This window comes from Lissotriton vulgaris, chromosome 9 (assembly GCF_964263255.1).
Source record: "Lissotriton vulgaris chromosome 9, aLisVul1.2, whole genome shotgun sequence".
NCBI lineage: Eukaryota > Metazoa > Chordata > Amphibia > Caudata > Salamandridae > Lissotriton > Lissotriton vulgaris.
The window spans coordinates 910,540,025-910,553,162 of record NC_141697.1 but is presented as its reverse complement, the minus strand read 5'-3'; positions in this window follow the sequence as shown (position 1 = coordinate 910,553,162).

The following is a 13,138-nucleotide window of genomic DNA, read 5'->3' as shown; positions in this document are numbered from 1 at the left end:
TGTTTTTGCATTGGTCACCCCGAGTGGGACGGGTATGCTCAGACGTGAGTCCTGTGCTCTCCATGCCACTAGAATCAAGCTATCCTGTCTGATAAAGGCTGAAAGCCCGAAACCGGTCCTAGGATGCCCGTTTCCAGTCCAGGGAGGACCTGGCTTGGCAGTTCGGGCTGGACTGTTCCCATGGGGCATAGGGTCAAGACTGATTTGCATATGGCTGGGTACAAACTGAAATGGCATGGTGAGCCAAACAACCAATGGATTTAGGCCCAGATCTCTGTACTGGGGTGAATGCATGACATTGTTCTGCATTCTGTCCATCGACTGTTGTTTTTGCGTCAATGCCCATACGCCATACCAGTATAAACCTCGCAAATCGAAAGAGGTCTTCAAGAAGAAATACCTTGCACACGTCCAAGCCAAACAATAGATGGCAGAAGTATGTACAGAATATGAATCTACACCTCTATCTGCCATGAACAGATGCTTGCAGGGTAAGGCACATTTTCCTTCTGATGGATACGTCTAGCCACAGATACATCACCATGTGAAAATTCCCCAAGAGTCAGACTGCATCAGGAAACTTTCAAGCAGTACTGTGCGCTCGTAGGTGGTGTTGTGCAGCTCTGCACCAACTTATTTCCGCTACGGAAGTGACCAGCAGAGCTTCACATTAGTGTCACGGTTATGCGCTGATATCCGTTCCTTTCTTTCTGTGCCTTCAGTCGCAGAACCCGATCTGCTGCTTTATCTTTCTGATACGTTTTTCGTAATTTCTTACACTGTGTGCAAGGGAAAATGTTGCTGGGTTCCAACTGTAGGAATTGTTGCAAATAGATGTCTGTGACAGACCTCACAAACTATGCTTATAATTCCAGGGCCTGTGCTGACTGTGCTCAGATGAATCTAAAGTCAATATGGAACCACGAGACAAAGTTGTATATTGTCAAACATTGGAAAGACTCCACCCCTTGACCGGTTGATGTTGAAAAGAAGGTCCCGAAGTTGTTCCAGCAGCAGATCATTGTCTCAGTCGAAGTCTTCAGGTAAATCCAAGGAGCAGCCTAAGAAATCGAAGTAGGAATGCCTACCAAGCACTCGCGAACTCCAGAGAAGACAGGAGGATTTCAAAGTGCCTCTGCATCACTCTTTAGCTTTGTCAGAGCGAATTCCGAGTCAGTCAGCGACGTCACAGCAAGTGGAGGTCTGAAGGGAGGCCATGCTCTGCATTTTTTGCTTTGCACTTTACTGGTTCCTTTTTCTGATGGGGAAATACTGGCACCCTCCTAGGAGCAAATGAATGAAACTCACCATACATAGCAGGTTTGCTCAGAAACAGAGTGAAATTTATTTATTGGTACCAAAAGCATGCATCATTGCTAATTAGCAAGGAATAAGTCAGGTCTCCTGCCTTACGGGTTCTCAGACAGCTTCTTCCCAGAGTGGCTGGTTTCTGGGTGCTATATAGTTTAGTAATGCCATATCAGCATAACTAGAATAAGGCACCAAGCCAAATATGGCTAACATGCATGTGCAATGTCTGCACTAGGCAAATTATAAACCGCCAGATATGGGCAGACATGAAAGGCTGGCTCGGCACTGTGTAAGCAACTTGCACAACCAGATAAGGAATATCATGTAGTCAGGACAGGCAAAGTGACCTCTAAGGGTGTACAGAATAGCTTGTTGAAGCTTGTCCTATGAAGGTCAGATAGGAAGCCCTTTGGAGCTCCAGGCCTCATGTTAATGTGATACATCTAAGCATGATATCTTTTGAAGTGCATACACATGAATTTATATGGCTATTCATATATATTTTGCAACACCCTTTTGTGTGCCTTCAGGCCCCAAGGATCCAGTGGGGACCTTCAGTCAGACTTCTGCCTGTGGGTCCACACTTGGTTTCCTTGGAATGAGAAACAACTTTTACCACACAGAGACATTACAATGCAATGCCCTTACCACTCATCCATTATCACGCAATGCCTTTAAAACTCATTCTTTTACCACTCATATCCCTTTAATACGCATGCCTCCCCAACTAAATGGTTAGCATATATAAGGCAAGTGTGTATATGTATATATCTGTGTGAGCTGGTTTCAGTTGCAGTAAGACCCCCCACACACTTTTTGCCAGACTACTGAAGCACTTTTGCCTTGATGTGCCCATGGTCCCTGCCAATCAGGTACCCAGGGCCTGTGTTCTTCCCCAAAACTAACCCAAACCCAATTGGCTTTTCTGGCCACAGGTCAGCCCCTGGTAAATGGTACCACAGGTACACAGGCACTATGACCAGGGAAGATCTTTAAGGGCTGCAGCACTTATTGTGCCACACTTGGAGGCCCTGTACCTTTACACACACACACACACAATCTGCCTTTACAGGCTGCGTGTCTTGGTGCAGAACAGAGTGAAGAGTCTACATGGCACACACCCCTGTGTGCCATGTTTACAACCTACTGCCCTGGTATAGATCAGTCACCCCTCTAGCTAGGTGCACTATGCCAGTGGTGAGGGTACAGGTGCATGAGCCCTATACCCCTAATGTGTCTAAGTCCATTCTTAGACATTGTAAGTGCAGTGCCGCCATTAAGAGTACATGGTGCTGAGAGTTTGTAATTACAAACTCCACAGCACCATAATGGCTACACTGGCAGGAAAAAAACAAAGACCATTCCGGACCCAACCACTAGATGGCGGAATGATGCACAGCATGTGAATCCAGAAAAGGATTCACGCTGAAAAACTACTACTACTGGTATGTAACCATTTCGTTTGGTATCAAACTTCTCAGAACATTAAACCCACACTGATGCCAGTTTAATGAAGAATGCACAGGGGGCATCTTAGAGATGCCCCCGAAACAACCTACCACTAGTGCCAGGCTGAGTGGGTGCTTTCAGCTGCAACCACCAGACATGTTTCTGGGCCCCTGAGTTGGGAGACTGCTGCTCTTGGGGGGCCTGAAACAATGCACATCCTGGGATGAGGTGCCAAGCCTTCTCCCCCAGGATGGGCAGGGTCCATGAAGGGGAAGGTTCAGAGGCTTGCCGCCTTTGGGAGCTTCCCCAGTCCACTTGCTGCTTTCAGCAATTGGTCCCCACTGGTTCTGACTCAACTTTGATGGGAAAAACAAGTGAGGAAGAGAGGTGTGCCCACCTTCTAGCAAGTCCAACCCGCACGGGGGAGGCAGGTGAAGTACAACTTTGGCCTGCCATCTTGTAAATGGGGGGGCCACAGCCAACCAGGGAAAGGCTCATGCTCCCCTCCCACTGGAGGCCACCATAATTGGGGTTGTACCCACCCCAGGGAATGGACCCATTGGTCCCAACCTTTTACCTACCTGTAACGCCCCTAAATCTAGTATTTAGGGGCACCCCTGAACCTTGCTTCCTCAGACCAGAAGAAACTACATGAAAAGAAGAACAGCTGTGCCGAAGCTAACAAGAGGAACACACCTACTGACTTGGCCCCAGCCCTACCGGGCTGTCTCCACCTCGAACCTGCTCCTGCGAAATCCCGGTGTGTTCTGCAGCCAGCAACCTCAAAAGCCCGGAGGACCTGCCTGCCTTCAACCACAAAGACTGGGCCTCCAGTGAACACCGGATTTGTTAATCTCCAACCTCTGGCTCCGGCCGGACACGCAAATCCACACCACTCTGCACCCGCCGTCCACTGTCCGAGCTCGAGTGGGCAAACACCACGAGGAGGTCCCCCCGGCGATCCTGACCCGGATCCGCCAACCCGACCTTCCTCAAACCTCCAGCTGATGCCTGCAGCCTAAATCGGGAAGGTCACCCCCCCCCCCCCCCCAACAGCAACCAGGAGCTGGTAAGACGATCCGACCCTAAAAGGCACCCCTGTACCCAACTGCCTTGGGTCAGCCAAACTGAAAGGTGCCTAACCAACCCCCAACATCCCAACTTACCTCTCGAAGTGGTGGTCACACGCAGAAGACCTTTCTTCCCCAAGCCTGCAGTGCCTTTGCTAACTAGAGGTTCCCCATTGCGAACAACAGAGTTGAAGTGCTGGAAGCCAATCCGATCTCATGTTGCGATCTGTCACTCGCATCCCTATATATACATAAATCTTTTTTCTTTAATACTGTTGTGAACCATTTTAGGACACTATTGTAAATTTCCTGATTCATGCCCATATATAGGTATAAATCACTATGTCCTTATATAGGCATAAGCATCATAACCATATTTAGTCATAGCTCATGCAGTCCAAATACGCAGGGCTACTTCCACTAGTTCTGAAAATCTCCAATGATTTCTTGGAAAACTCAGCTATAGCAGCTAGGGACTTTCCCTTGCTCGAGAGCGGACTTGTCCAAGAACTCATGGAGTTTTCAAAGAACTGAGAGTCTTTAATGACGTTATTATGTCCCCCTTTACGTCAAACTCTGCAACTTCAAGGTATAAATATGCCCACACTTGCCTTAGCAAACACACTGTGGTTTGGAGCAGTTCGACTATCTACTTGCCCGACGCATCCTGCTACTGCAAGTGCCGAAGGAAGCCGACCCTCCAGCAGACGCACTGAGAGAGACTGTCTTTTCTCCTGCCGAGAAATCCAGCTCCAGTGTTTCCAGGCTACCCTTGCAGGTTGCTGGGAAATAGATTCCTGAGCCTGACCTTTTTCATTCCAAACTAAGGTACGGAGCTGATTAGACCCTAAGAGAAATCTTGGACAGATTCTTGGCAAAGAATAGTACATTTATGCTACACCTCACTTACTAATTCCCTCGTACTACGCTTAGGTTAGGAACATCGGGGTAGGCATATTTTAGAAGCACCAGTTGAGTACTTTTAGCCTTTGTTATTTATGTATGTATTTATCTATGGTTTAGGAACCATACAATGCTTTTACAGTATTATTTTATCCTACTCTTCTTACTGTATGCATTATATTTTACAACCAATATTACGATTGTAGCAGTTCATTTCTTATGCTTGAGAAAAAGACTGTTCAATAAAACCTTTCTATTGAAAACGCCCATCTATCTATTTCTCTGCACCTCTGGTGAAACAAAGCATGCACGATTGACTTAGTAAAATAGCTATCTATTATAACCCTAGATACTAGAGTAACTCAGTTGTGCTTTTCACAGAGACCCCTTTTTCCGTAAAATACTCCAATAGATGTCTGGAGTGGGTTAGAGGATAAAATATCCGCCATAACTAAGTAGGACGAAAAATCCTATGTATTAGTTTTTGAGTTAGTTCAACGTTGAAGGATACAGTGTTCCAAAATATTGTGCACCAAATCTTTGTTTCCTTGAAACTTGCTCTGCAGACTTTCATTAAACAATGTCCAATAACGACAACAACGCGACTGGTGGAGCTGCAGCAGCAGACCAACCAGGTCTTGAAACAACAGGATTTAGTGAAGCCGACGATGATGCTATAATCATCCCAATAAATGTAAGGAAAACCATAGCTATAAAGGTTATAGAAAATGGCCTATCAGCAAGAGGTGGTAGAGTCATATTTGTCAGAGGCACACATATATCGGCAGACAGAGGTATTCTATTCATGGATTGTCTTTCCACAAGCAAATCCAACAACACATGTGTTCCACTACTATAAGATAGAGGAACATCCAGCGGAATACGTTCCTTTTGAGGACATTGAAATTCCACTAACTTACCAAGAGCATCAACTCTGGTTTAAAGGCACCCTACAACATCAAAATCACACCACAGACTATACAGTCAGTCATCTGTAAGTTGCCCGCAAAAAGGGAACAAATTCTATTCTGGTTAGCCCAGAAATTTACTCAGATAGAGGCAGTATTTCCCAATAGTACACCTAATGAGAAACACAGGATTCTAACAATCTGTTTACCAATGGGGATAGCACCACACGTGGAGGACTGTGACACTTGGGGTACAGTCTTTGCTTCAATTTACACAAAAACACATGGTGTCCCGTCTATGGCGGTGATACCTGACGTTCTGAGACAGATTCAAAATGAATACGGTCCAGAACCAGCCTTGAATCTTGGTATGAAATTACTGAAAGATTTCAAACAAGTCTCAGCTATTTTATTAGCTAACATTAAAGGTGAAGCAGCATTCGTGGCAATCCGCCAAAAATTAAAAGAAGTCGATATTACTGAGCAACCGTATGAATTTGCCAGAATTATTGAAAAACCCTATGAAGAACTAGGAAGAGATAGTTTGGGAGGGAAACCTGTAAAGCCCGAATTAACAGAAAATCCTGAAAGTTTTTATCAAAAACAATCTAACTACTCCTAAAAAGAAATGGGAAAATAGTAGACAGTCACTTCCTAAAGAGAAGCGCTCTCAGCCCAGAGGTAGATCTCCACAAAAGGAGCACTCTGAAAAGAGGTATAACCATAGAAATAGGAATAATTTAAGAAAACCTGATAGATATCAAGATACTGATACACGATCCTCTTGTACCTTTCAGACTTCCTCGCAGAAATCCAAAAGAAGAGGACAATCAACACATTCCAAAAAATAAGAAAACTCAATTCTCCAAAAAGAAGGTAGCAAGTATTAAACTCCAACATGCTGAGTATCTTGAGGTCACAACTCAAGAACGGAGAGTGGGCCCAGACAATGCTGGACAGCGCAGCAGAGGTCACCATAGCTCGCAGGATCCTGAAAGATCATCTGGAGACAGTGGATCTGAATGAATGCATTCAGGTTGAAACTGCCGACACCAGGGATAGTGTACCCCATAAGTTATATCAAGTAACACTCCGGATAGAGGGGGACATTACTAGAAAAATAAAAGCACTCTTTTGGTAAAACTATCCAAGGGTTATAACATCCTTCTGGCCGAAAAAGACTGGCCACCTGAATTTGTCAGGGAGTACCCACATGGCGAAGAAATCATTATGCCAGCCTTCTCGAACCATATTCCTATTCATAAAAAATACACCTATGCCAAAAAATGGGCTGTGGCCCAGGCTCCAGCATTATATAAAAATCATGTGGGATGGAATGAGGACTCTCATCACCACAAAATCCAGTTTAAAAAATCAACCAACTGCTCAGAAGCAGTATCCAGTTAAACAAGAATCAAAGAAACAAGTCAGGGAGATCCTAGATCAACTTGAATACCAAGCGGTGATTGAAATATGCACCTCGTCCATGAACCATCCTTTGTTTCCTGTCTTCAAACCAGACGAATCATATTGTCTAGTTTTGGATTACAGACATTTAAACTCTTGTTGCAAAGCTTTTGCAGTACAAAATGCACACATTGCAGCACTGATGAATAACATTGTTCGCAAAAAATACAAAACAGACATTTCAAATGGTTTCTTCTGTCAAAACATTGCACCTGAAAACAGGTACTTGGCCGCTTTCTCAATAATGGGGACACAGCGTTCATTTTGCTGTCTCCTCCAAGGATTCAAGAATAGTCTAGGGTTATTTTCAGCCAGAGTAACAGAGGTATTACAAACGTATGATGAGGCATTATCTTATGTCGATGATATCTATCTTACAGATGATGATTTGGACAGGCACTTGAACAGGGTGAACACCATAATACTTGGATTCGCCTCTGAAGGGTATAAATTCAACTTTAAAAAATCAAGAATTGCCCACCTCAACGTCCTATTCTTGGGATACGAACTTACAAGTGAAGGCAAAAGCCTAGCAGACAACTTTTTAGAAAAATGTGCACTGCTCCAACCTCCAAAAACACTGAAAAACGTAGTCAATTCTAGGATTCCTATACTTCGGAAGAACTTACATTCTGATTTACGCAGAAAGGGTTAAACCTCTCTACGAACTAATCAAACCTGATTTCAAACCTAATAATTGGACTCAAAAACACAGAAATTTTGCGTTCAGTACAAACCGACATGTTGGCAACAACACACTTGCAAACACGCGACAATGTACGCAACCTTGTAATCCGAATCATCCCAGGGAGATGCAGATTCACATACCTAACCTTTAATGAAGGTGAAAAGGTACCAATAGCTTACAAGTCACACTTGTACACACAGGCTAAAATGAAATTCACCAACAGAAAAAATTCTGACAGCGGTTCAAACTGCAACAGCAAGGGAGAGAGCCCTCGCACAGGGTAAACGCATGAAAGTTGTTATACCTGTACCTGCCTTAGAGACAGTAACAAAGGCAAGCATTCCAAATGCAAAAGCTCTACATCTAAGGTGGATACAATGGGTTAATTCTCTTGCTGTGACAGACGTTGAATATGTTTTTGACCCTTACTTGAAAAACAAGAATTTCTCCAATACGAACAAGAATGTCCTCTGCCCACTGAGATTCTGCCTCTAGAACATTACGGCTGTATAATATATACAGACGGATCAGTACAGCCCGAAATTGGGGGTAAACAAGCTTATAGTGCTGCGTGCGCGATTGTTAAAGGTCGCTGGCGCGATGGTAAATTCCGACCTATGGTCACAAAAACTCAATCTCTAGGAGACTGTACAGCTCAGCGAGCTGAACTACAGGCTTTCAAGATGGCACTGGAAAATACTGATCGTGAATTCCCCACACTCCTAGTGTGCGATTCGTATTACTGCGTTCAATCTTCCAATGAATACTTGCAGAACTGGGTTCAAAATGGTTTTAAAGACGCAAAAGGTGGCACAATCAAGCATAAGATGCTTTCGGAACCAGTAGTTCTTTTGCAGAAAGAACTACAAAAGACTCACGTGATCCATACACTGAGTCATCAGCGTGATGGCGTTCACGTTGAAGGGAATTCATTGGCTGATTAAGCCGCGACGGCAGCTGTGCAAACTGCTTCTGTAGCTGCAATCACTCGTTCGAAAATAGACAGCAAAATAATGCAAGCTGTAGGAAGGTGGATACCTGACTATGGTTACCCCAGATTCTTTGCCTAGTGTTTAGCTGGTTTTCGACTTAGTTGGCCTGGGATCCTGCTAATCAGGGCCCCAGGCTATCTGCTCTCTCTGTAAAATGGACTCCATGTACCCTAGGTACATCTCCAATTGGACATTGGGTCACCTTATCAGCCCCTGTACAGTGTACTATAGGTACCCAGGACATAGGTGCATCCAAGGCCTACCAGGGGCTGCAGCATATCTTTTGCCACCCCTGGCTTGCTATCCAAACTGACACAACTGGCTGATCACTCAGCTGGGGCAAGGTAATCACCCCTTGCTTAGATATAGTATACCTATATCTGAACCTATGTCTGGACACATATACACCTATAAGTCACTCCTATGGCAGGCCTTATCAATCCTGGAGGCAGAGTGCTTGGTTTTATGTGGGATGGTGCTCTAGCATGAGCTGAGCCTGTCTGCAGCTTTCGGGACCAACTCCCTTAGCTGTTCCGGGATATTGCCATACCATATACTCTTAAGTGCATTATAATCCTCGCGGTTACTTGCTAACTTTGGTTTGGCTTTATCAAAACATGTTGTGTAAGGTGTCATACGCTTTGGAATACTACCCCCTCGCCAGTTCTGGCGACGGGGGTAGCATTCCACCCTTCTAAAGGGAGAAGACATGTTACTTTGCTTAAACGCAGTTAAATCTAACCAGAGCCCCAGCATCACAAAATGGATGCTGCTGCCACAGACACAAGTCTGGCCTTCTGCTGCTGACCGAAACTCCGGCAGGGGAGGCCTGGACAAATGGTATCCTGTCACAGGGAGGTGTTGCACCACCCCAGACAGGAGATAGTGGATTGTAGCAGGGAGGGTTGAATGAAACGAGACACTGCCTGGGGCGCACAAGGCGTCCCATGCATAGCCCAGTTCAAACCGGTGCTGGGGCACTCCAGCCCCAGCTCTGGCGCGAAACTGGACAAAGGGAAAGGGGTGTAACCACCCCCTTCCTGGGTCCCATCCACAGGAGGGACCTAGCAGGTGATCCAGCCCCTTGATTTGGAATAAAGGTAGGAGCTGTGCCAATGCAATTTAGATCATCCTGACAAACTTTGAAATGAAACTCTGGACCCTTCGACATCCTACTCAATGTAGAAGACTAAAGAATCTCCCTTGTGGTCAAGGAGTGGCCACCCTGTGCAAGCAGGGACCATCAGCGCGATGAGACTTTCTTTGCCGTTGCTCCCGCCGGAGCTCGAACGACAGAGACCGACAAGACCTGAACTCCCAGACTTCCAACAGCCCGATCCACAGTCCCAGCAAAGCTTAGACCTGTGGAGGCGACAAGAGACGTGGGACGGGCAATCTTGAAAAGTCGACTAAGTGCTTCCTGTGCAGCTCCTGAGGTTCCCTCGATGCTGTGCTTTGGGGTTTGAGAAGCCCCAGCCCCGAGCAGCCTGTGCTCCAAAGATCACCTCTCCACACTCACCGAGTGCTGCGTGGGGCCCTTTTGCACTTTTCCTGCTCGACGCATTGTCCGGTCACTTGCCCGTTGGCTAGTGGCCTCTGTGACGACAAAACCTCGAAACTACACTACTGGTCTGGTTGCTCCAGACTGGCCCTAGCTCCCCTGAAAAGGAGCCATCGATCTGACCCTCCCGGTCCGATCAAGAAGACATCTTCGAGTTTTGCGTGGGTTGCCTTTGCCAAGGCTTGGTGACTGCGAATCAAGTACCGACACCGCCGACAGCAAGAGCCTTCGTGGGACAGCTCGTGTTCACCAGCTGGTCATCCTCGATCCTTCCTGGTCCACGTGGCAGCGGAGACAAACACCTCGACATCCCCTGATTGCAACCCGACATCGCCTGGTTCCTCGCTGGTCACTGGCTAGTGATTTGAACCATTGTCCCCTCTGCTTTCAGGTACTCTACATCTTCGATCCACCCTTGGATCCAAACGGACTCTTCTCTCCTGGCCGCCTGCAGCATCTTCATCTCCAGGCTCCATAGAACTTCATGACGAAACCAACACACTTTGTCACCTATGCACCCGCTTCCTGTGGGTGAGGTAACAATCTAATTCCGGTGCTCCTATAGTGGATTACACCTCTAGTGTCCTAGTTTTAAGTGGCTAAGTTCTGTAGTAGGGGATCTCTGTGTATAGTCCTAATCTAGTGAATAGTCCCGCCCATGTGCGTGGACCCCGGAGCAATCAAAAATAATCTCTTAAGATGTCGAAAAATGCAGAACTGCACAGACACTTAAGAGAGAATTAAAGCCAGATAATGCAGCCTATAAAACCAGGCTTTACTGTCCAGTACTTCAACTAGAAATTCCACCAAAAATCCACAAACAGCAAAGTCTGTCCAGATTTCCCTTGCCTCAGCAGCAAACCCCTCTGGAATGATAGAGAGGAAGACCTGGACAGACAAGCCCCATAGGCTGCCATTATGTGGCTCAGAACAGGATACTGTGCCTTTAAGAGAACTTTCCAGAACTTCACAGTATCCCAGAATGCACTGCAGGTCCCTCTTACTTTCAGTTCTTTTTTCCGGCTCCTGCTAACAGGACCCTGAAGCATTGAGCTCTCCCTTTTTCATGGGTTTATTGGAATTTTGTGCACTTTTGGTGTTTGAAAGTGTTTCATTTTGTGTGCTTGATGTTTTTCTTCACTTCTGTGTATTTGTTCAGGCTTTTTAGGGCTCTAAAATGCCTGCTCTCTTAGACAAGTGCCTAGAATGTGGAAGGAAGAAGTCCAAGTCTAATCCACACGACGTCTGCATCCTCTGTCTCCCTGCTGCACATGCCCCTGAAGAATGTGACATCTGCCAGAACTTTTCAGCAAGGACCCTGAGGGAAAGGCTGAAAATCAGGCTTCAAGGCCTAGAGGAGAGACAACTGCAGGCTGCAGGTGGGTCTGGGCAGGCTGGGAAGGCTCCCTCTGCCCCTGCTGAGGCCTCTGGGGGGCTCCCCAGAGGCAGGAAGCCCAGCAAAAGGTCCCGCTCTCCGTCGGCGTCGATTGCATCGACGACGACGTCGAGAGGGATGACGACGGTGTGCTCCCCATTTCCCCGGGGCTCCGGGTCGAGACGGCGTGAAGGATCGACGTCGAAGGGCCTGGGTAGGCCGCTGTCGAGATCACCGTCGACTGATTCTGCGTCGTCGTCGGCGTCGAGCCATCGACGTCTAAGAAAGAGCGGCAGGCGTCGGCGCTCGCCGTCGAGGCGATACCGCCGTTCGCCGTCGAGAAGACTGTCGGCGTCGAGCGGATCCTCAACGTCGAGGACCTCGAAAGCGGTTGGAGTCGACGCTCGTCGTCGAGGACTGAACGTTCGACATCGTGGAGGCGGCGTTCGGCGTCGAGGAAGAAGCGCTCGATGTCGCGGAGGCGGCGTTCGACGCCGGAAAAACGACGCTCGGCATCGAGAAGAAAGACATCAGCGTCTTGGAGACTTTCCAACTCTCCTAAGTGGCGCAGGAGTAGTTCTGGCGCCGAAATTCACGCTGGATCTGGGGGAGGACGTCGGAGACAGCGATCACTGACTGGAGGGGCTGGTTCCCAGTCCCCTCCCCCGAAGAAGTCACCGGGCTCGGTGTACTCGGTGGTTTATACACCACCTCGGCCGAAGACGCCTCCACCTCCTCCACCTCTGCCTAAGGAGGCTCCTCCCAGCAATCCTCCTCTTCCACCGCTTCCGCCATCACGACCACCACCACCTCCGCCTCCTCGGTCCGTTCCTCGGCTGGAGGTACCTCCTGTTGCTCCGCCGAGGTCGGTGTCGATGCCTCGCCTCCCTACACCACCTAAGGGGACGCCTAAGCCGAACCCCCAGGATAGGCCACGGAAGACGCCTCTGCGGAGACCTGTGGAACGTCCACGAACTGGGAGGTCGCGATCTCGTTCTAGGAGGAGGGAGCGATCGCGGAGTCACAACAGGTCATCCACGAGGTCGAGACGATGCCATAGGAGGCGCAGGTCCCGTTCGCATACGGGATCTTCAGAGACCAAGGACTATTCACCGACGTTGTCGGGGTCGCCGGAGACAAGGGTGTCACCGGTTGACGATCTTGTGTCCTTCCATGATGTCCTGTTGAGGGGTGCAGCGAAGTTGGGCATCTCGTTGACGGTGCCCACGCCCAAGACATCAGTGATCTTCGAGACGCTGCACCAGAAACATCTGTCTCGGCCATTAATACCACTGGTGCCGGGCCTGGAGGATCCGGCCATGGACCTGTTTCTCACCCCGGCGGTGACTAAGGCGGCCCCCTCGAGACTCCAGAAGAAATACCGGGCTCCCGACTCTGATCCGGCTTTTCTGAG